This window comes from Pan troglodytes, chromosome X (assembly GCF_028858775.2).
Source record: "Pan troglodytes isolate AG18354 chromosome X, NHGRI_mPanTro3-v2.0_pri, whole genome shotgun sequence".
NCBI lineage: Eukaryota > Metazoa > Chordata > Mammalia > Primates > Hominidae > Pan > Pan troglodytes.
The window spans coordinates 53487446-53510904 of record NC_072421.2 but is presented as its reverse complement, the minus strand read 5'-3'; the positions used below and the strand labels follow the sequence as shown (position 1 = coordinate 53510904).

At 46.3% G+C, this 23459-nt stretch overlaps 1 pseudogene; it reads left to right on the top strand.

Annotated features, from left to right (window-relative positions):
- Positions 1–1595: 1595 nt before the first annotated feature.
- On the top strand, positions 1596–16602 carry LOC100612551 (TIMELESS-interacting protein-like; annotated as a pseudogene).
- Positions 16603–23459: the final 6857 nt, after the last annotated feature.

Genomic DNA, 23459 nt, shown 5'->3' with positions numbered 1-23459 from the left:
CACACCCAGCTTCCTTCTAGTTTAGTCTGCATTTCTGAAATGACTTTTTGTTTTGTTTCTAATTCTTTCTCAAATTCTATTACCCCGTTTCTGAATTTTTCTCTTTCTGATATATGCTGTTCTTTCTTATCTTTTATAATTTCTTAATCTCTGAGCTCATTTGGCAATATTAGGATAGAATTTTCATCTGTTTTGCAGGCACATCTTTCTGGCATTCTCCCATTGTCTGTAGTGAGGTCATTCTGCTCTGTATTTTCTATTTTCTTACAATAACTTTTTACGGGATTTGACTTCCATCTTTTTATACGACATTAATTTTCCGGCATGTTTAGAAGGAAAGCTCTTCTAAGTTCACGGTTATAGCTCCCTCTTCTGTTTCTGTGAAAAGCTCAAAATGATGGGAACTCGCTTTCAGAGATAGTCAGGTTCTGTTGTCTCTCACTTTTATATGAACTTTGTTTTTCCTTGATTTATATGTTCCCCCTACTCACATTGGATTCTATTTCCAGTTTTTCCAGTGTGCCTATTTTGACAGTTCATGGGACCCAGAATGTTCCAGCCCTTTCAGAAGTATTCTTTATTTTGGTTTATGTTTTAAAAGTTCTATTAATAAGTTATAAAAATCTATATCTGACACACACACATACACAGAAAGCGAAAGAATGAAAACTCTAGAAGATTACATAATAAATGACTAATAACGATTAATGGTGGGATGGACACTGGGTAGATGGACTGTGATGGCAGGAAGCTTTCCACTGCCCTTTTTGTTTTTTTGGGTTTTTTTGAGATGGAGTCTTGCTCTGTCGCCCAGGCTGGAGTGCAGTGGCGCAATCTTGGCTCACTGCAAACTCCGCCTCCGTTCAAGTGATTCTCTCCTGCCTCAGCCTCCCAAGTAGCTGGGATTACCGGCACCCACCACCACCCCTGGCTAATTTTTGCATTTTTAGTAGAGACACGGTTTCACCAAGTTGGCCAGGCTGGTCTCAAACTCCTGACCTCAGGTGATCTGCCCACCTCGGCCTCCCAAAGTGCTGGGATTACAGGCGTGAGCCACCATGCCCAGCCCACTGCACTCCTTTTCACCTTTGCTTCTGAAGCATATGCGTATCACATATTCAAAAATTAAGTAAGTCTTTAAAAATGTGCCCACATACTGGGTATATACCCAAAAGAAAAGAAATCGTTCTACCAAAAAGACACATTGCAGCACTAGTCACAATAACAAACACATGGAATTAGCCTAGATGCCCATCAACAGCAGATTGGATAAAGAAAATGTGTCAGATATACACCATGGAATACTACACAGTCATAAAAAAGAACGCAGTCATGTCCTTTGCAGCAACATGGATGCAGCTGGAGGCCATTATCCTAAGCAGATTAATACAGGAAAAGAAAAACAAATACCACATGTTCTCACTTATAAGTGGAAGCTAAACACTGAATACACATGAATGTAAAGATGGGAAAAATAGAAGAAGCATGCTTAGTTTGCATGCTGAGCTCTGCACTGTGGCCCCTGCTGTCTGTGAGGTTAGATGAACCTGGAAAGAAAATCCAGGAGCGTCCAGAAAGGGAGGAAAGCCAGAGGAAAAGATGCTAGAACCACAGGAGAATGGCATGATTGACCTTCCAGATTATGAGCATGTAGAAGATGAAACTTTTCCTCCTTTCCCACCTCCAGCCTCTCCAGAGAGACAAGATGGTGAAGGAGCTGAACCTGATAGTCAGGAAGTGGAGCACTTGTTCCTGTACCTCCAAAGAGAGCAGTTAAAAGAAATATATCCAAGCTGGATGCTCACAGATTAATTTCAGAGAGAGGGCTTCCAGCCTTAAGGCATGTATTTGATAAGGCAAAATTCAAAGGTAAAAGTCATGAGGCTGAAGACTTAAAGATGCTAATCAGACACATGGAACACTGGGCACGTAGGCAATTCCCTAAACTGCAGTTTGAGGATTTTATTGACAGAGTTGAATACCTGAGAAATAAAAAGGAAATTCAGACCTGTTTAAAATGAATTTGACTTGATCTCCCTATTTTACATGAATATGTTGTTAGCAATAATGAGGAAGTTGGGGAAAATAATGGACATGGTGTAACTGCTACTGAATTAGATCCCTTTCTGACAAACTCATCTGAAAGTGAGATGTTTGCTTCTGAGTCAAGTAGAAGCCTAACAGATGAGCAACAACAAAGGATTGAGAGAAATAAACAACCGGCTTTGGAAAGAAGGCAGGCAAAGCTGCTGAGTAATAGTCCCTAGGAAATGATAATGTTAATGAATACACCCAGGGTACAGACAATTGAAGAGGTTAATACTGATGAAGATCAAAAGGAGGAGTCAAATGGATTAAACAACGACATTCTAGACAATCTATGTAATGATGCTCCCGCCAATACTTTAAATGAAGAGAATGATTTAACATGAGAGGAAACATAGCTGGACCAGTCTTTTAAAAATGTGCAACAGTGGCCAGGCATGGTGGCTCATGCCTTTAATCCCAGCACTGTGGAAGGCCGAGGTGGGCAGATCACCTGAGGTCAGGAGTTCCAGACCAGCCTGACCAACATGGAGAAACCTTGTCTCTACTAAAAATACAAAATTAGCCGGGCATGGTGGCACATGCCTGTAATCCCAGCTACTTGGGAGGCTGAAGCAGGAGAATCGCTTGAACCCGGGAGGCAGAGGTTGCTGTGAGCCGAGATTGCACCATTGCACTCCAGCCTGGGCAACAAGAGTGAAACTCCATCTCAAAAAAAAAAAAAAAAGGCTGGGCGCAGTGGCTCACGCCTGTAATCCCAGCCAAGGCAGGCGGACCACGAGGTCCAGAGATTGAGACCATCCTGGCCAACATGGTGAAACCCCGTTTCTACTAAAAATACAAAAATTAGCTGGGCGTGATGGCATGTGCCTGTAGTCCCAGCTACTCGGGAGGCTGAGGCAGGAGAATGGCTTGAACCCGGGAGGCGGAGGTTGCAGTGAGCTGAGATCGCACCACTGTACTCCAGCCTGGTGACAGAGAGAGACTCCGTCTCAATAAATATAAAAAAATTAAAAAAAAAATGCAACAGTAACTTGATGCTTCATCCAGAAATGCTACTGAAGCTAGATAGGTTTCCATTAAGAGAAAATGTATCTGTTAACTCCCCATTCTGCAAGCTTGGCGTTACTATGTATTTTTTCTTCTTTGAGTGAAAATCCTTAGGTAGTAAAACTTTTATAGATTACTATTTAAAATCTGGTAATCTGGTATTTATTTATAAGTATGCCTGTCACTTTAGTTGTCTATTCTCTTTAGTGTTTGTTTTTATATAGATATGACTTCATAAAATGATTATTAGGTAATAAGCAGTTTCTGCTGCTGGTCTGCCATTGAATGCCTTGTTTTCACTAAATTGGGAGATTTTGTTGTTGTTTTTTACTGCTCCTTACAGAGCAGGACTAACCCATGGACAGTGTGCCCAGAGTAGCCTGGGTGAAGTTTTTTTTGTTGTTTTTGTTTGTTTGTTTGTTTTTTGTTTTTTGTTTTTTTATGAGATGGAGTCTTGCTCTGTCACCCAGGCTGGAGTGCAGTGGCGCGATCTCAGCTCACTGCAACCTCTGCCTCCCAGGTTCAAGTGATTCTCGTGCCTCAGCCTCCTGAGTAGCTGGGATTACAGGCATGTGCCGCCACGCCTGACTAATTTTTGTAAACCTGGGTGAAGTTTTAAGGTATACATATATATTGAATATTAATATCCATTTTTTAAAGGAAGTAAAAATAAAAATTATCTTGCAAACTAAAACAAAAAAAGATGGGAAAAATAGATACTGGGAACCATTAGATGGGAGAGGGAGAGAGAAGGGCGTGGGCTGAAAAACCACCTGTTGGGTACTATGCTTACTGCCTGGGCAATATGATGATTGGGACCCCAAGCCTCAGTGTCATGCAATTTACCCATGTAACAAATCTGTGCATGTACCCTTTGATCTATAATAAAAGTTGAAAAAAAATCCACATTTAAATATCAGGATTTTTTTTTTTTTGAGACAGAGTCTCGCTATGTCACCTAGGCTGGAGTGCAGTGGTGTGATCTCAGCTCACTGCAACCTCTGCCTCTTGGGCTCAAGCAATCCTCCCACCTCATCCTCCTGAGTAGCTGGGACTACAGGCGCATGCCACCACGCCTGGCTAATACTTTTTGTAGAATGCGGTTTTGACTTGTTGCCCAGGCTGGTCTCAAACTCCTGAGCTCAAGCAATCCACCCGCCTTGGTCTCCCAAAGTGCTGGGATTACAAGTATGAGCCACCACACCTGGCCCTAAAATATCAGGATCTAATTGGGAAAAAAGAAACAAACACCACATGTTCTCACTTATAAGTGGGAGCTAAACATTGGATACAAACAGACATAAAGATGGGAACAATGGACACTGGGGTCTCCAAAAGGAGAGAGTGAGGGAAGGTGGGCAAAGGTTGAAAAACAACCTATTGTGGCCAGGTGCGGTGGCTCACGCCTGTAATCCCAGAACCTTGGGATGCCGAGGCGGGTGGATCACCTGAGGTCAGGAGTTCGAGACTAGCCTGGGCAACAGGCGAAACCCCGTCTCTACTAAAAATACAAAAATTAGCCAGTGTTGGTGGCACATGCCTGTAGTCCTAGCTACTTGGGAGGCTGAGGCAGGAGAATCGCTTGAACCCAGGAGGTGGAGGTAACAGTGAGCTGAGATGGCGCCACTGCACTCCAGCCTGGGCAACAGAGCAAGGCCTTGTCAAAAAAAAAAAAAAAAAAAGAAAAGGGAAAAAGAAAGAAAAGAAAAGAAAAAGAAAAAAGAAAAACTACCTATTGGGTGCTGTATTCATTATTCAGGTAACAGGTACAATAGAAGCCCAAACCTCAGCATCATGCAATATACCTATGTAACAAACCTGTACATGTACCCCCTGAATCTAAAAAAATGTTTCTTTTTTTTCGAGACGGAGTCTCACTCCATTGCCCAGGCTGGAGTGCAGTGGCGTGATCTTGGCTCACTGCAAGCTCCGCCTCCCGGGTTCACGCCATTTTCCTGCCTCGGCCTCCTGAGTAGCTGGGACTACAGGCGCCCGCCACCACGCCCGGCTAATTTTTTGTATTTTTAGTAGAGACAGGGTTTCACCATGTTAGCCAGGATGGTCTCGATCTCCTGACCTCATGTTCCACCCGCCTCGGCCTCCCAAAGTGCTGGGATTACAGGCTTGAGCCACCGCGCCCAGCATTCTAAAAATTTTTTAAGTGCCAACATACTCTTATACACTGCAGGTAGGAATGCAAAACAGTACAACATCTACAGAGGACAATTTGGCAACACCTATTTAAATTACAAATGCACATCTACCTACCCCTTAACCCAGCAATTTCATTTCTGGGAATACGCAAAATGGCACATAAACAAGATAATTCATTACAGCATTTTGATAGACAGAAACTGAAACCAATCCAAGATGAAATCAAGTAGGGTACATGCACACAAAGAAATGCTAATGAGCTGTTAAAAAAAAAAAAAGAATGGGGAAGCTCTCTATGTACTGATGTGTAATGATTTCCAGGATACATTGTTCATAAAAGCAAGGCACAGAAGGTGTAAAGAGTATGCTACCTTTTTAGTGCATGCCTGTAATCTGAGGCAGGAGAATTGCTTGAACCCGGGGGCCAGAGGTTGCAGTGAGGCAAATCATGCCACTCCACTCCAGCCTGGGTGACAGAGTGAGACTCTATCTCAAAAAAAAAAAAAAAGAAAGAAAGAAAGAAAGGGGGAAATGTGTATGGGTACTTGCTTGCAGATGCATAAAGAAAAATTCTGGATGAATACACATTGAACTAACAAAGGTGATTACAGAAGAAAAGCCAACCTCTTGGCCTGGAATACAAGCCCTTCTAGGATATGCCTTGAAAGCCAGACTGCCACTTTGGCATATGACGTTGCACAAATTATGTTTCCACAGCTGCAACACAAGGATGATAATAGTACCCATCCTCATAGAGTTGTGAAGATTAAATGGATTAATATACACTAAGTGAATGGTACACAGTTCACATTCAATAGGCCAGACGAGGTGGCTCATGCCTATAATCCTAGCACTTTGGGAGGCTGAGGCAGGAGGATCACTTGAGCTCAGGAGTTCCAGACCAGCCTAGGCAACATAGCAGGACTCTGTCTCTACCAAAAAATTTTTTAAATTAGCTGGGCAAGGTGGCACATGCCTATGGTCCCAGCTACTCAGGAGGCTGAGGTGAGAGGCTCACTTAAGCACAGCAGGTCAAGGTTGCAGTGAGCCGTGATTGCACCAGTGCACTCCAGCCTGGGCAACAGAGACCACGTCTGAAAAAAAAAAATCAATAAACATTAGCTAATTTATAGTCACTGGTATCTGGCTCTAGCCGACCTTTCCATCCATGTCCTCAACAGCTCCCCTACAGCTGTGGCTCTCAAGCCCAGCTGCAGATTATGATCACCTGGGGGACTTTTAAAATATACTGATGCCAGGACTGCGCTACCAGACCATATAAATTAGAATCATCTTGGAGGATGGGAGGGGAGTAGAGGCCAGGGATTGATATTTTATCCTTTTTTCTTTTTAAAATTTATTTATTTATTTATTGAGACAGGGTCTCACCGTGTTGCCCAGGCTGGTCTTGAACTCCTGAGCTCAGTCAATCCTCCCACCTTGGCCTCCACAAAGTGCTGAGATTACAGGCAAAAGCCACTGCGCCAGGCTTTTTTTTTTTTTTTCTTAATTTAAAGTAAGTGTATTCAGAAAGTAAAGAAATAAAAAAAGATATTTTGGCCAGGCACAGTGGCTCATGCTTGTAATCCCAGCACTTTGGGAGGCCGAGGCAGGTGGATCACTTGAGACCAGGAGTTCAAGACCAGCCTGGCCAACATGGCAAAATCTCATCTCTACTAAAAATACAAAAATTAGCCAGGTGTGGTGGCATGTGCCTGTAGTCCCAGTTACTTGGGAGGCTGAGGCAGGAGAATCAAATCAACCTGGGAGGTGGAGGTTGCAGTGAGCCAAGATCACACCACTGCACTCTAGCCTGGGCGACAGAGCCAGACTCTGTCTCAAAAAAAAAAAAAAAAAAAAAAGATTTTTTAAAAAAGTGCCCCAGATAGGCTGGGCGCGGTGGCTCACGCCTGTAATCCCAGCACTTTGGGAGGCCGAGGCGGGTGGATCACGAGGTCAGGAGATCGAGACCATCCTGGCTAACACGATGAAACCCTGTCTCCACAAAAAAATACAAAAAAATTAGCTGGGCGTGGTGGCAGGCGCCTGTAGTCCCAGCTACTGGGGAGGCTGAGGCAGAATGGCGTGAACCCAGGAGGCGGAGCTTGTAGTGAGCCGAGATCGCGCCACTGCACTCCAGCCTGGGCGACAGAGCAAGACTCCGTCTCAAAAAAAAAAGTGCCCCAGATGACTGTGATCACTCCTACCAGAGGATCGGTTCCTTCACTGTGTCTGACACATGTCAAACTCATCCTGCCTCCACATCTTTGCTCACACTTTTCTCTGCTCCTGTCCCTTCTTGGGAAGCCTTCTTCTCCATCCCACATCCCTGCCTGTTGAAATTCTACTACTCCTCCAAGACCCAGCTTAGATGCCACCTCTCCATAAGGCCCTCCCTGCTCTCCCTATATTCCTTGCTTCGATGATGCCTGGCTACCTACAGAGTCAAGCCAGGACTTCTGGGTATGGCACACAAGGCCCCCATCTTTCCAGCCTCATCACCAGCTTCTCCCCTGCCACATATGTGTTCCATGTGCTTCTACCACCCTAAGCCTTTGCACATGCTCTTCCTAACTCCCAGCCTCAACCATGCCCTTAACCAACTCCTACTCAACCTTCAAGACTTGGTTCACTCATGCAGCCCTCCTGTGAAGCCTACCCTTAGCCCCTCTGCCAGTCTTCCCAAGGCAGAGTTAGGTGTTCTCTGCTTTCTGTTCCTTGGACTTATCTCTAGCACTTAGCCCATTGAGTTAATTGTCTGTATATATGTCCAGGTTGCCTGTTTGTCTGAGCTTCTTGAGGGCAAGGATTATGATTTTCTCATCTCTGTCTTCCTTCCCTGTAGCACAGGCCCAGCATAAAGGAAGTACTTAGAGTGTTTGCTGAATTCTGTTACTCTGTAGAGGTTTACTGGTATTCATTGTGAAAATTGCTGGTCTCTCCTTCAAGTCAAAGCCCCAGTGACTGAACACAATAGTGTAAGACTAGTATGAACAACCCTAAGGAAAATGGATTATCACCTCCTTCATTTTAGCCCATTTCTGTTGATAGAATCTAGGCCTAAGATCTCAATACCTTATTTACATCGTATTATCAAGCCAGCCTTCAAGGTGTAAGATCTTATTAATGTTAACAAGCCAGCCTTTGAGTTTCGCCCCCTCAGCCAATTCACTGCCTGACAAATTGCTTTGCTTAGTCAATGACTTGCAACCCCAACTATACATTCAAACCAGCTGGGGAGCTTTTAAACATCCTCCTATTCAGTCCTCCCTCTAGGCCAATTATGTTAGAATTTCTGGGGGTGGATTCCAGGCATCACTAGTTGGCGAAGCTCCCCAGGTGATCCCAATGAGTGGCCAAGGTTGAGTATGAGAATCACTGATAGATTTAAAGCTATACAGCTCCCTCGGCTGGTTCTGCCCCCTTTTTTTTCCTTCCCTTGTCTACCCTTCCTTTCTACCCTCTTCTCCATGCTCCTTTCCTCTCTCTCCCACTTGCCTGCCCTCTGGTTACTCACCCTTCTTGTCTTAATGATGCGACTCATGGTATTATTCAGATAGCACCCAAGCAGAGGAGCCACAGTGAGCGAGGAGTCAGAAACCTGGGGCTCTGCCCCTTTGTGGTCTTCACTTCACTCTCTGAGTCTCAGATTCTTCTTGAGTCCTGAGGGGGTCATGACATTTGTTGTGAGGATCATAGAAAATAATGGACCCTGAAGTCCTTGGATGCTGGAGAGCACCATGTCAATTAAGAGATATCTAGAGCTATGTGTACAAATATAGACAACGTTGAATGATAAAAAGCAACCTGCAGGAGGGGCCCCACAGTGTCAATACGGGTCTAAGGTTTCAAGACACACAAAACAAGACCATATCATGTTCTTTAAATTACTAGAAAATATTTATGAATACATTCATATAAAATTGAAGGACAAAACATGTATGGGAATGAAAAACTCCAAATTCAGGACAAGGGAAACTGAGGGCTTACAGGGGATGCATCTTGGGGACCTAGGGAAGGGAATCAAGGGAGAGTCAACTGGATCTTTCATGCTTTATTTTAAAAAAATTAAATCTAGGCCGGGCGTGGTGGCTCACACCTGTAAACCCAGCACTTTGGGAGGCCGAGGTGGGTACATCACCTGAGGTCAGGAGTTTGAGACTAACCTGGTCAACATGGTGAAACCCCATCTCTACTAAAATTACAAAAATTAGCCAGGCATGGTGGCAGGCACCTGTAATCCTAGCTACTTGGGTGGCTGAGGCAGGAGAATCGCTTGAACCTGGGAGGCGGAAGTTGCAGGGAGCCGAGATCATGCCATTGCACTCCCACCTGGGCGACAAGAGTGAAACTCCGTGTCAAAAAAAACAAAAAAATTAAATCCAAAGTAAACATGGCAAAATGTGAAGATCTGATATAACTGGGAGTGTTTTATTTTCTATCATTCCCTTCTGCACACTTGAAAAGAAGATAAAATATATACAACATAAATATAATAATATAAACTTTTTTTTTTGAGATGGGGTCTTGCTCTGTCACCCAGGCTGGAGTCCAGTTGCGCGATCTCGGCTCACTGCAACCTCCGCCTCCTGGGTTCAATTGATTCTCCTGCCTCAGTCTCCCAAGTAGGTGAGATTACAGGCACACACCATCATGCCCAGCTAATTTTTGTATTTTTCGTAGAGATGGTGTTTTGCCATGTTGTCCAGGCTGGTCTCAAACTCCTGAGCTCAAGCAATCTGCCCACCTCTGCCTCCTGGGTTCAAGCGATTCTCATGCCTCAAGCTCCCAAATAGCTGGGATTACAGCCTCCCAAAGTGCTGAGATTACAGGTGTGAGCCACCACGCCTGGCCTATAATATAAACATTTTTAAAGCAAAATAAATAAAAGGAATTCTTATCATCTTGCCCTAGCTTAGGTCTGCTGTCCATCCTGGTATAGTGGCAGGAGAAGATAAATCTTGGAATTGACAGCTGCTCCAAATCCTTTTTGTAAGATAGAGATGCATAAATTGATAACTCAATAAATTTTTTTTAAAACTTGTCTGTTTCCTCTACCTGATTTTGGAGACATCACCGAGGACATTTTTGCATGTGCTGTACATACTAGTGCTTAATAAATGCTCTGTTGAAGAAATAAAAGGAGGCCGGGCATGGTGGCTCATGCCTGTAATCCTAGCACTTTGGGAGCCTGAAGTGGGTGGATCACTTGAGCTCAGGAGTTCGAGACCAGCCTGGCCAACATGGTGAAACCCCATCTCTACTAAAAATACAAAAACTAGCTGGGCGTGGTGTGCATGCCTGTAATCCCAGCTATTTGGGAGGCTGAGGCATGAGAATCGCTTGAACCCAGGAGGCAGAGGTTTGCAGTGAGCTGAGATCGCACAATTGCTCTCCAGCCTGGGTGACAGAGCAAGACTGTCTCAAAAAAAAAAATAAATAAAGGAATGTGAGAGAGACTGAGGAAGGTCTTGAGTGGGGAGAGAGAAGGGAATGCAGGAGGAAGAGGGGAAAGAGGGGTTCATTCATCTGGATGAAGTCACTCTCAAATATCAATGAGTACCTGAACATATCATCCCTTCCCTTGTACAGCTGTCACAGCAGTTTCTCCATGGAGGTGCTGAACATGCCCATTGAACAGCCACTATGGGCCATTGTAATAATGTAAAATAAACTCATTTTTCATGGCTATCTTTTCTTAAGACAGCTGCCTCAGCTTTTTCAATAACCTCATAACTGGTCTGCTACCCTGGCAACTGCTAGCTCAGCGCCTGGCCCACAAGCCACAGCTAACCCATAGAACACCTTCATACTTATTATTATTGTTGGTTTTTTTTTTAGACAGAGTCTCACTGTGTCACCCAGGCTGAAGTGCAGTGGCAAGATCTTGGCTCACTGCAACTTCTGCCTCCCGAGTTCAAGCAATTCTCCTGCCTCAGCTCCCGGAGTAGCTGGGATTGTAGGCACACATACCACACCTGGCTAATTTTTGTATTTTTAGTAGAGACAGGGTTTCACCATGTTGGCCAGGCTGGTCTTGAACCCTTGACCTCAGGTGATCCGCCCGCCTTGGTCTCCCAAAGTGCTGGGATTACAAGCATGAGCCACCGTGTCCAGCCCCCTTCATGCTATTTAGACAAAAATGCCTGTCTTAGTCTATTTGGGCTGCTATAACAACAACAACAACAAAAAACCATAAACTGGGTAGTTTATAAACAACTGAAAATCATTTCTCACAGCTCTGGAGGCTGTAAAGTCCAAGATCAAGGCACTGGCAGATTCAGTGTCTGATGAGGACCCACTTCCTAGTTCATAGATGAGACCTTCTCACTGTGTCCTCACCTGGTGGAAGGGGCAATTGAGCTCCTTTGGGCCTGTTTTATAAGAGCACTAATCCCACTCATGAAGGTGGAGCCCAGCTCCCAAGGGGTCCCATCTCCCAATAACATCACCTTGGGGGTTAGGATTTCAACTTATGAATTTAGTGGTGAGGGGGCACAAACATTCAGACCACAGCAGTGCCCCTCTGGGCAGATGCAACCCCTCTGGCTCACAGTTTGCCTAACTTGTGGTTATTGGGAAAAGGCACCCTTTTCTTCTGGCTGACTTAGCCCTGTACCAGGATGTACTGTTCAACTTGGTGAACATAGTACAGGTGCAATTTTAGGTCCCTGTCCTCATCCCTTCAGCACAAGCTGCCCTTATACAGTGTAAATTTGCATGAGTTTATGGGGTGGGCCTGCTGGCACATAGTCCTTGTGATCTGGCCCCTGAGTATCTCCAAGATCTCAGACTTCAATTGTTCCACCATCCCCTGCCTTAGTCTCACCCTGTTCACTGCTTTCATTGAGTGCTACCCGTGCTCCAGGAAAACGGGACTTCCCTCCTGCCCTGGCAAAAGACAGGCCTGGTCCTGCCTCGGGGCTTTTCACTTGTTCTTCCCAGGCCTTTGTATTTCTGGATTCTCAGTTCACCAAAATAGTCAATTCCTTCTCCCAACCCTCCTTGTCTTCAAATATCACTACCTGAAAGTCATTTACATGTTTATTGTTGGTTCCACACTCCCCCTCAAACTGCACAAACTCTATGCAGAAACACTGCATTGAAATCCCTGCACTAAGAGACTTGACCAAACTTTGTCATAGCTTCTAGTAGCCTAAGGCTACCGCTTGGGGGCAGCCCAGCTCCCTTTTGAGTTCCAGTCTGAAAAAGCTCAGGGCTGTCAAAAGAGTGTTGTCATTCGTCCTAGCCAACACCTGACAAGGATGGGTCCTGACCACCTTCTTCCTTAGCTCTAAGAAAAGTTTACCATTATGAGGCCGCGGTGGCTCACGCCTGTAATCTGAGCACTTTGGGAGTCCGAGGGGGGTGGATCACAAGGTCAGGAGATCGAGACCGTCCTGGCTAAAACGGCGAAACCCTGTCTCTACTAAAAATACAAAAAAAATTAGCCAGGTGTGTGGTGTGCACCTGTAATCCCAGCTACTTGGGAGGCTGAGGCAGGAGAATGGCGTGAACCCGGAGGCGGAGTTTGCAGTGAGCTGAGATCCCGCCACAGCAATCCAGCCTGGGCAACGGAGCAAGATCTCAAAAGATAAAAAATAAAAATAGAAATAAAAAATAAAACTCCTAGTCATGGACCGGGTGCAGTGGCTTACGCCTGTAATCTCAGCACTTTGGGAGGCCAAAGTGCGTGCCTGTAATCCCAGCTACCTGGGAGGCTGAGGCAGGAGAATCACTTGAACCTGGGAGGATGCAGTGAGCCGAGATCGTGCCACTGCACTGCAGCCTGGGCAACAGAGTGAGACTCCATCTCAAAAAACAAAACAAAACTTCTAGTCACCTCTGTGCAAATAAGAATGAAGGTCAGCTCTTTCCTCTACTGTCAGTAGTTATTGAATAAAATCGGTTTTTACCACTAACTAATGTTGGCTGCGTTTCTTTACCTTCACCCTCCTTCAGAGAGTTGCAGACAGGGACCACGTGTATTTTGTTCACTGCTGAGTCCTCAGTGCCTCCGAGAACACCCAGCATAATAAACATCTGCTGAATTAACAAATAAATGTTTGTTAAAATGCATGTAGTGGGCCGGGCGTGGTGGCTCACGCCTGTAACCCTGGCACTTTGGGAGGCCTAGGTGGGTGGATCACCTGAGGTCAGGAGTTCAAGACCAGCTTGGCCAACACGGTGAAACCTCGTCTGTACTAAAAATTAAAAAAAAAAATTAGCTGGGCGTGGTGGCCCACACCTGTAATCCCAGCTACTCAGGAGGCTGAGGCAGTAGAATTGCTGGAACCCGGGAGACAGAGGTTGCAGTGAGCTGAGATCACGCCACTGCACTCCAGCCTAGGCAGCAGAGCGAGACTCCGTCTCAAAAAAAAAACAAAAAAAAATCCATGTAGTGAAAGGCCCCAAGGCTGGAAGAGACCTTGGATCTTCGTCTCATCTTTTGTCTTGGTTAACTAATGTGTTGCCTGAGTCAGGCTGCTTCATCAACTTGGTCCAACTACTACTTGTGTGACCTAGGGCAAGATTAAAAAAAAAAATTTTGTAGCCGGATGCAGTGGCTCATTCCTGTAATTCCAGCACTTTGGGAGGCCTAGGTGGGAGGATTGCTTGAGCCTAGGAGTTCAAGACCAGCCTGGACAGCATGGTGAGACCCCTTCTTTACAAAAAAAAAAAAAAAACACAAATTAGCGAGGCATGGTGGTGCACACCTGTGGTCCCAGCTCCTCTGGAGGCTGAGGCAGGAGGATCACTTGAACCTAGGAGGTCAAGGCTGCAAGTGAGGCAAAATTGCGCCACAGTACTCCAGCCTGGGTGACAGATCAAGACCCTGTCTCAAAAAATCCCAAAACATTTTTTGGGGTAGAGATGGGGTCTCGCTATGTCACCCAGGCTGGTCTTGAACTCCTGGCTTCAAGCGATCCTCCCACCTTGGCCTCCCTAAGTGTTGGGATTGCAGGTATGTGCCACCTTGCCCAGCTGGGCAAGATATTTGACAAAGACTGTCTCCTTTGACCAAAACCTTAGTCAGTCTCCTCCAGGTACTCTGCTTGACTAGGCCCGACCTGTCCTTATAAAGGTCCTTATAAGGACTCTCTCTATCCTTATTGAATCTAGTTTGAGCAAGAATCCTGCTAAGTCAATTTAGGGGAAATTTCCCACCCTTGGTATCTGACTACACTGGATTCTTATCATCCTGGCCTGCCTTCAGCAATAATCCTATCAAGTCAGTTTAGCCAGAAACCCCTTGTCCTAGATGTTTCCTCTTAGTAATTTCTCATCCACTGACCCCACCCTGCTCCTTGGTTACAAATCTCCACTTGTCATTGTTGGACTTAGAGTTGAGTCCAATCTTTCTCCCACTGCAAGACCCCATTGCAGTGGTCTGCATACCTGTCGCCATGGCCTTGAATAAAGCCTGGCCCTACCATCTTTAATAAGTGTCATGAGTAATATATTTCTTTAAAAATATGTAACCTCTCTTTGCCTCAGATTCATCCCTCACAGGGTCATTTGGAAGATTGAAATAGTGTGAGAGAAGGTGCTTAGGAAATGAGTTCCAATCTTGACCTCTACTGGGTCTCTCTTATCTGTTCTCTTCCCCAGAGCAGTATCACTTGTGTTCAAAAGAGTGCAGACTCTGGAGCCAGACTGCCTGAGTTTGAAGTCCTGCTTTGCTTCTGACTAGTTGTGAGAACTTGGGAAGTGGCTTAACTTTTCAGTACTCACTTTCTTCATCTGTAAAACGAGGAGGATGGTAATGCCTACCTCATAGGGTTGTTGTGAGGATTAAGAGTAAATATGGCCGGGCGCGGTGGCTCAGGCCTGTAATCCCAGCATTTTGGGAGGCCGAGGTGGGTGGATCACAAGGTCAGGAGATCGAGACCATCCTGGCCAACATGGTGAAACCCCGTCTCTACTAAAAATACAAAAACTAGCCAGGCGTGGTGGCACATGCCTGTAATCTCAGCTACTCAGGAGGCTGAGGCAGGAGAATCGCTTGAACCCGGGAGGTGGAGGTTGCAGTGAGCTGAGATCGTGCCACTGCACTCCAGCCTGGCAACAGAGCGGGACTCTGTCTCAAAAAACAAAACAAAACAAAAAGGAGTTAATATGGGCCGGGTGCGGTTGCTCATGCCTGTAATCCCAGCACTTTGGGAGGCTGAGGCAGGTGGATCACCTGAGGTCAGGCGTTCGAGACCAGCCTGGCCAACATAGTGAAACCCCGTCTCTACTAAAAATACAAAAATTGACCAGAGTGGCTCATGCCTGCAATCCCAGCACTTTGGGAGGCCAAGAGGGGCAGATCACCTGAGGTCAGGAGTTCGAGACCAGCTTGGTCAACATGGTGAAACCCCATCTCTACTTAAAAAAATAGCAAAAAAAAAAAAAAAAAAAAAAAAAAATTAGCCAGGCTTGGTGGCACGCACCTGCAACTCCAGCTACTTGGGAGGCTGAGGCAGGAGAATTGCTTGAACCCGGGAAGCAGAGGTTGCAGTGAGCTGAGATCAAGCCACTGCACTCCACCCTGGGTGACAGAGTGAGACTCTGTCTCAAAAAAATAAAATAAAATAATAAATAAATAAATAAATAAGTAAATAAGAGTTAATATGCTCACAACAGATCCTGAGACATGGTATGTGAGTTAAACAGTACTACTGGGTATGAATGTTTCTCATTCATAAGAACCATTAGGTTTTAAGGTCCCTGAAGCCTCAACTTAACATCTGCAGAAGGAGCAGCCAGAGGCTCCCTTTCCTTTGCTTACAGGGGTCTGGGGTCAAGGTCATTAACCCAATCTCCCACTGTCTTAACTTCCTGAATGGTGGTCTGGAGTTATTCTTCTGGGTGCTTGCCAAGGCCCATCTGCGGGTCTTCCTCAGTCTCAGTGGCAGATGAGGAAGCAGTGGTTTCCCCAGGCCAGAGACATCTCCACAGCAGGTCCCTCAACTCCACCCTGCCCAATGGGCCCTCCTTTTTGACTCAGAGGCCCCCAGAATGTGGGGTGGGCCTTTGGAGCTGACTGAAGGACTCCAAGGGGATAGGGTAGGGCGTGGTTACCGCCCAAATTTAGCCTTTAGTCAGGGAAGGGGGTGGTGGGGGAGTAGATGGTTTGGGGACGACTGGACCTCAGACTGGGTCCCTTGTAAGGATGTGAGGGCAGGCTCAAGAGGGGTTTTCTCCGAGTCAAACACATTCACTCCCCTCCGTCTTCTGGTTTTTAGTCCCTGCCAGGGGACCACACAGGTGAGTCCAGGTGAAAGGAGCAACCACAACTGCCGGCCACCTCTACTCCGCGCCAGACGAAACCGCCCCAAGGGCGCCGCACTTTACCGCCCTCTGTGACCTGTCGCTGTCACACACCGAGTGAGTGTGAGAAGACGAGACCTCGGGAGAAGGAGGGCGATAGCGGGCACCAAGATACACAGGTCCTTTATCCATACCTCCTAACAGCCACCCGCTATGGGCCGGGCCTCCGTCCTCCCAACTGCCAGCTCCACTGGAGACACTCCAGCCGCACTGGGAGCGCCTTGTGAGCAGGACACGCATGCGCGGGTAGCACCTCCACTAGCGAGCCGGCTGACCCCGCCGGGGACCTGGCAGGGATGGGGAGCGCATGCGCAGATGGCGCGCACCGCTCCCAAAAGACAGGGTGTGGGTGGCGACTAGACTCTGGACCTGTGGATCTCGGTGCCCGCTGTCGCCCTCCTTCTCCCGGGTCTCGTCTTCTCATGCTCACTCGGTCAGGTCTATAGTACAGCCTCGTACTGGAGTCTTAGTGTAAGTCCTTCCGTTTAATCAGCGGTCCCTCTAATAAAGAAAATGAATGAGTGAATAGCAAACATGGTAAATCTAAGGTGACTTTGCTTAAAGCGGGTGAGGCCAGTACATCGCCACCCAACCCTTGGTTCCGGAGCAGGCGTCTTTTCTTCCTCACCTGGAAGTGGCAGAAAAAAAAGAACTTGTCTTCTGCCCGTGCCCGATCAGGGGCTCCCCACTGCACCCCACATCCCCGCCTTTGGGACAGTCTCACATGGCGAAAGTGGCCTAGGGTGGAGGGCACTGCACTAAGCACGACCCTGACTACTGACTGACCGCTTTTTATAGCCCAGGCACCTTGCAGACATGATTCGTTTCGGGTAAGTCAAGTATTCATATTCCCACTTCACAGTGGAGGAAATTGAGGCTGACCCCAAAGCCGCCCCTTTAGTGGGTGCGCGATCAAGACTTATTACATAAACTGCCTTTAAGGGATGGCACCACCACCCCGCGGGCCCCCTACTTCTGGTTGTTGCCCAATCACACTGGCAGGGGTTTCACTGGCAGCTGCAGCCCCGCCCGGCTGACTCATCTTCCCCAAAGCCGTTTAATTCTGTTCCAAGTCTTTCCTAACTCGACCTTGGCGGGCGCGGAGCGGAAGGGATTATTGTCCTCCGGATTTGGGGCCGGGGGAGTTGGAAAACTAGTCTAACTCCCGGGCTGGAGAGCTAGGAAGCCCAAGAGGGCCAAGTCCTGGCTGTCTGCCTCTGACGACGAGCAAGGTGGAGGCCCTTGGTTAGCAGGATGGGTGGTGAGGAGTCCGGGAAGGAGAAGAAAGGCTCAGCGCGGCTTGCCTGAGCCTCCCTCCTCCCAGCTCCCGGCCCCTGCTGGCGGCGGCTGTCACTCCTCGCTGTGGTGCCAGCTGGCTCCCGCTTCCTCGCCTTTATTCCTACCTGCTTGCTCTCCTGCCTTCCTTCGGGCTTTTCACATCCTCTTCTTTTCCTCTCTTGCTCCCCTCCTGTTTGCCTTTCTCGACTTTCATATCGCCAGAAGATGGTCGTCTCCCTCCCGTTCCTCCCAACTCTGAATAAAAAACAGAAAACCCAACTGGTCCTATAATGGCTTCCCTAAGTCTACAGATGACTCCTGGCTTTCTAGCTCACCTGCTGGGGGGGATGTGTAAACCATGAGGTGATTTTTCCAAGACTGTGAAAGGAAGGTGGATATAAGCGGAACTGACACCGTATACTGATCACAACACTTACTGATTCCACCGGAAGATACAGGTTTATTGCTATGTCACACATATGCATTCATTCACTTAGCAAACACTGCCATCTGTTCTATGCCAGGCTCTCTGTGTTGCGTAGCAAGAATACAGAGATCAGAATAGATCCTCAGTCTCTCAGGTGGGTAAGTGTTGGTTCAGAGCTGTGGGACCCTCAGAAAGGGCATCGCACCATCCTGGGGGTTATCTGTGGGGTAGGGTTGCCACATTTAGCAAATAAAAATACAGGGTGCCCACAAGTCTGAATTTCAGATAAATAACAAATAGTTTTACAATATAAGCATGTCCCAAAGATTGCATGGGGTTACTTATATGAAAAAATTATTCGGCCGGGCACAGTGACTCACACCTAGTACTTTGGGAGGTCGAGGTGGGTGGATCATCTGAGGTCAGGAGTTCGAGACCAGCCTGACCAACATGATGAAACCTCGTCTCTACTAAAAATACAAAAATTAGCTGAGGGTGGTGGTGGGCGCCTGTAGTCCCAGCTACTAGGGAGGCTGAGGCAGGAGAATTGCTTGAATCCAGGAGGCAGAGGTTGCAGTGAGCTGAGATCGTGCCACTGCACTCCAGCCTGAGCGACGGAGCAAGATTCTGTCTCAAAAAAAAAAAATTCATCTTTATCTGAAATTCAAATTGAATTACTGAGCATCCTATACCTCATCTGGCAACACTACTGTGGGGGTATCAAGTAGTGTGTTGTTACTGGAAAGTGTCGTGTTATAGAGGCCGAAGTTAGCCAGCAGCCATCGGATTATGGAAAGCCTTAAAAGTGAGGAGGTGGGGGCCGGGCGCGGTGGCTCACGCCTGTAATCTCAGCACTTTGGGAGGCCGAGGTGGGCAGATCACCTGAGGTCATGAGTTCGAAACCAGCCTGGCCAACATGGTGAAACCCTGTCTCTACTAAAAATACAAAAATTAGCCGGGTGTGGTGGTGGGCGCCTGTAGTCCCAGCTACTCGGGAGGCTGAGGCATGAGAATGGCTTGAACCTGGGAGGTGGAGGCTGCAGTAAGCCAAGATTGTGCCACTGCACTCCAGCCTGGGCGACAGAGCAAGACTCCCTCCAAAAAAAAAAAAAAAAGTGAAGAGGGGGCACTGAAGGGGTTTGAAAGCAAGTGGGTAACAATAAAAATTGGGTTTTAGGAAGAGGCTTCTGCTGGTTTCTTGGATGATCCTTTTAAGAGCAACAATAGTGGAGTCTGACCAGTTGCAATTGTACAGGCAAGAGATTTTGGATGGTGATAATAGGAAAGTAGGTGGGAGGAGGTGCCAGATCCAAAAAGTATGTAGGAGTTAAATCAGCAGGACTTGGCAGTTGCTTAGATGGGGTGAAGAGGGCGTGAGTCCCAGGATCTGGCTTGGGTGTCTGGGAAGTTAGTACTGCAACCAATTGAGATACAGCAGTTTTAGGGGGCAATGATTGAGTTTAATTTAGGACATCTGGTGTAGAGGGCCAGCAAATTATTTGCTATATGATTCTGAAGTTCAGTGGAGAAGATGAGCTCAAAGTAGAGACTGGGAAGTCCTCAGCAGAGAGGGAGTATTGAAACCAGGAGATGGATAAGCTCCCCAGAGAGGGGGCAGAAGAAAAAGAACCCAGGGAAGAGACAAAAGAACAATCAGAGGAGTACAAGGAACCAGGAGAGTCAGGCTTCCTGGAAGCCAAGTGGGAGTTTCTAGGAAGAGCAAGTGATGAATATGTCAAACGCAGCCAGAAAGGTCTGATTACACAAAGCCTGAAAAATGACAGTTGATTTAGGCAACGGTAAAGTCATCATAACCTGAGGCTGTCATCCTTCAGGCTCATTCAGACATCAGCCCCATTTATTCAAGTGGCAAACACTCAGCCAACATGCGTCCTCAGCATCCTCTCAAACGCTCGCCACAGTAATTTTCATGTCCCCTGCAGTCCTTCAGCGTTTAAACCAATCATTCAGATTGTGCCCCAGCTCACTCAGAAATGACAGGCTCTGTATAATCATCACTTGGGGTTCTTCTTTTCCCCTCACATAGATGATGATATAATTGGGATTCTTTATATTTGTCAATGTCACCTCAGAGCCAGCTGGAACCAGTGCAGCTCTGTCTTTGCAGAGGTAACTGCAGGTGCCCACAAGAGTTAAATGGGTTATCTTGTGGTTTTTATCTCCCAGGAGTGAAGACCACCCAGGAGGAAAGACCACCTTGGTTTTTCTCTGTTTCCTGGCAGGGCTAATTTGACACAATGCTGCATGTTGCTTGTTTTGGTGTCCTTGCTGGGCCCCTTTGCGCACCTCTGGCCCTCAGGTTCCCATGAGACATGCATCCAAACTGTTGAGTATGTGCGTGTAAAGGTTGACATCACTTTATTCCCTATTTTTTTGTGTGTGTGGAGACAGGGTCTTGCTATGTTGCCCAGGCTGGTCTCAAACTCCTGGGCTCAAGACATCCTGCTGCTTCAGCCTCCCAAAATGTTAGGATTACAGGCGTGAACCACTGCACTCAGCCCCTATTCCCTATTTTCTAATGGTTTTGAGACAGAGGTGCATGCAATCAAGAGAGAGGATGCTCAGTAGCAGAAATCCCCAAGAAAGTGGGAGGGGCTGGGACACAAAACCCAGTGGAAGGGTGAGCCCTAAACAGGACATCTCTGAGACCCAAGGAAAGGATGGTGTGGGTGGGTAGAGACAATTTTGGAGGTGGCAAGAGAGAAGTATTCACTAATGGCTTCCGTTTGCTCTAAAAACAGTTCTTTTAATTGTGCAGCCCTCAGAACCAGAAGAAGTTCAGAGAGCTCCCTCTAGACACAGTTCTTAACCCACAATCCAAAAGACCCCTGAGGAGTCAGTGAATAGAATTCAAAGAGCCCATGGACTTGGATAGAGGGGACATTGCATCATTATTTTCACTATTACTAACAGAAATATAGCATATCCTTCCAGGGGATGTGGGTAACAAACTGCAGTAATATTAGCACCTGTGACTTTGACACTAAGAGAGATCAGATTTTCATTATTACGGTTGTTGCATATCTCTCAAAATAACATCACCATTTCAAAAATCATGGTTGTCACTAGACCTGTTGATAGAGCTTGCTATTTAATGTGTTAATAAAGAAGCACATATATTACTACATTACAGGTGCGTTTCTTTTTATTTTGAAAATTGTACCCCAATATAATTGGTTTCTTTTGTAATCCTACTTATAGGACGCATGCATTATTCTGGGAAGGGGTTCCTAAGACTTCACCAGACTCCCATAGGTGTCCGTAGCATAGAAAAGGATGAGAAAAACTGCTCTGAAGAGTAACCATAGCTAACACTTATATAGCTCTTGCTAAAGGCCAAGCACTGTTCCAAGTCCTTTTTAAATACATAGTTGTTAACTCATTTATTCCTAACAACCCTCCGAATAGTCATTTGTTTACACTCATTTTACAGAAGAGGAAACTGAGGCACATCAGTTAAGTAACTTGTCCAGGGTCATTCGGTTAGTAAATAATAGAGCTGAGGCTGGGTGTGATGGCTCATGCCTGTAATCCCAACACTTTGGGAGGCTGAGGCAGGGCGGATCACCTGAGGTCAGGAGTTCAACACCAGACTGGCCAACATGGTAAAATCCCATCTCTACTAAAAATACAAAAATTAGCCAGGCGTGGTGGCCCATGCCTGTAATTTCAGCTACTCTGGAAGCTGAGGCAGGAGAATTGCTTGCACCCAGGAAGCGGAGGTTGCAGTGAGCCAAGATGCGCCACTGCACTCCAGCCTGGGCAGCGGGAGACTCCATCTCAAAAAAAAAAAAAAAAGCGGTAGAGGGGAAGAGATCCAAGACAACTCGAGAACATGGTCAGAGAGAGAAAAGATGGTGTGTAGATGCTGGGGAGGGCAGGAGGTTATTCCAGGGAATGACAAGTGCAATAAGGTGGCCTGGACAGGTGGTTAAAGTAGAGAGGAGGTGAAGGTTCCCGGAGTTGGGCAGGTGAAAGAATCATGAAACTGGGCCTGGAAATTCTTCCAAGATTAATTCATTAATTCATTTATTTCACACATTTGTTTTAAGTGTCTTGTACACGCCAAGCAGTGTTCTCGGCATTGGGTGAACCAGCTGGACAAGCCCCTGGTGCCATGGGGCTTACCTTCCAGCAGGGGGAGAACTACACAAACAAGGCCAGGTTAGCGGAGCATGCAGGCTCACAAGCCTGTAGGCACAATCCTGCAATGCCAAAACTTCTGAAAAGCATAAGGTTGTTTTTTCATACTTTGGAGCCCAAACTCAATAGATGACAAAACCTGACCTGAAGTAGTGTGAGGCTATTTATAGTCTTTATTCACACTTGGTGTGAATTTTCATACCTTTCACTTCAGAAATATTAATATTTCATTACGATGCTCCAGGCTTTTCTCAATAGTTATATAATATAGACTATACAAAAAGTTATGTTTGACTAGTTTTTTTAAAGAGTTATGTAATATAAATTACATGTCTTCCTTTCTCAAATTGAAAAAAACTCTGAATTCCACAGCACATCTGGCCCTAAGGTTGGAAAATGGATTACGGACATGCAAGTGCTATGAAGAGAATTCAAATATGCAATGGGATAGTGTCTAGGTGGCTACAGTTTGAATATTTAGGGAGGACCCCTCTGGGAAGGTGATATTTAAGCTTAGTTCTGAATGAAAAAAAATAAAAGCAGTCATGCAAAGATCAGGGGAGAGCATTCCAAGCAGAGGGAGCAGCTAATGCAAAGATGAACACAAAGGAGGCCACTGTGGCTACAGCATATTGGGCCGGATGAAGAGTGCTATAAATTGATGGAAGCACTTCATGTAGATAGGAAAATTGTGAGACCGGTGTGCTAAATCCTTTGGTAAATACGGTGTAGTGATTATGAGTGTGGTGGCTGTCAACAACTAGAAGGCCTGGAGGGGAATCTTCCTGGGTGAGAAAGCAAGTGGGGGGAGATATTTCAGATAGAGAAAACATAAAGCAGTTCTGAGGCTGAAATGGTGGGCTAAGATTTATGGCCTGAAGACTTTGGTTTGAGGAAAAGTATAGAAGGAAGACAGATTAGATATCTGGGCTCAAGACTCTAATGACATAGCTTCTGGAAGCTGCCTGAAAGATGTTCTAGGATGACAAAGACCTGGGTCTTAAATAATAGTCTCTGGTTGAAG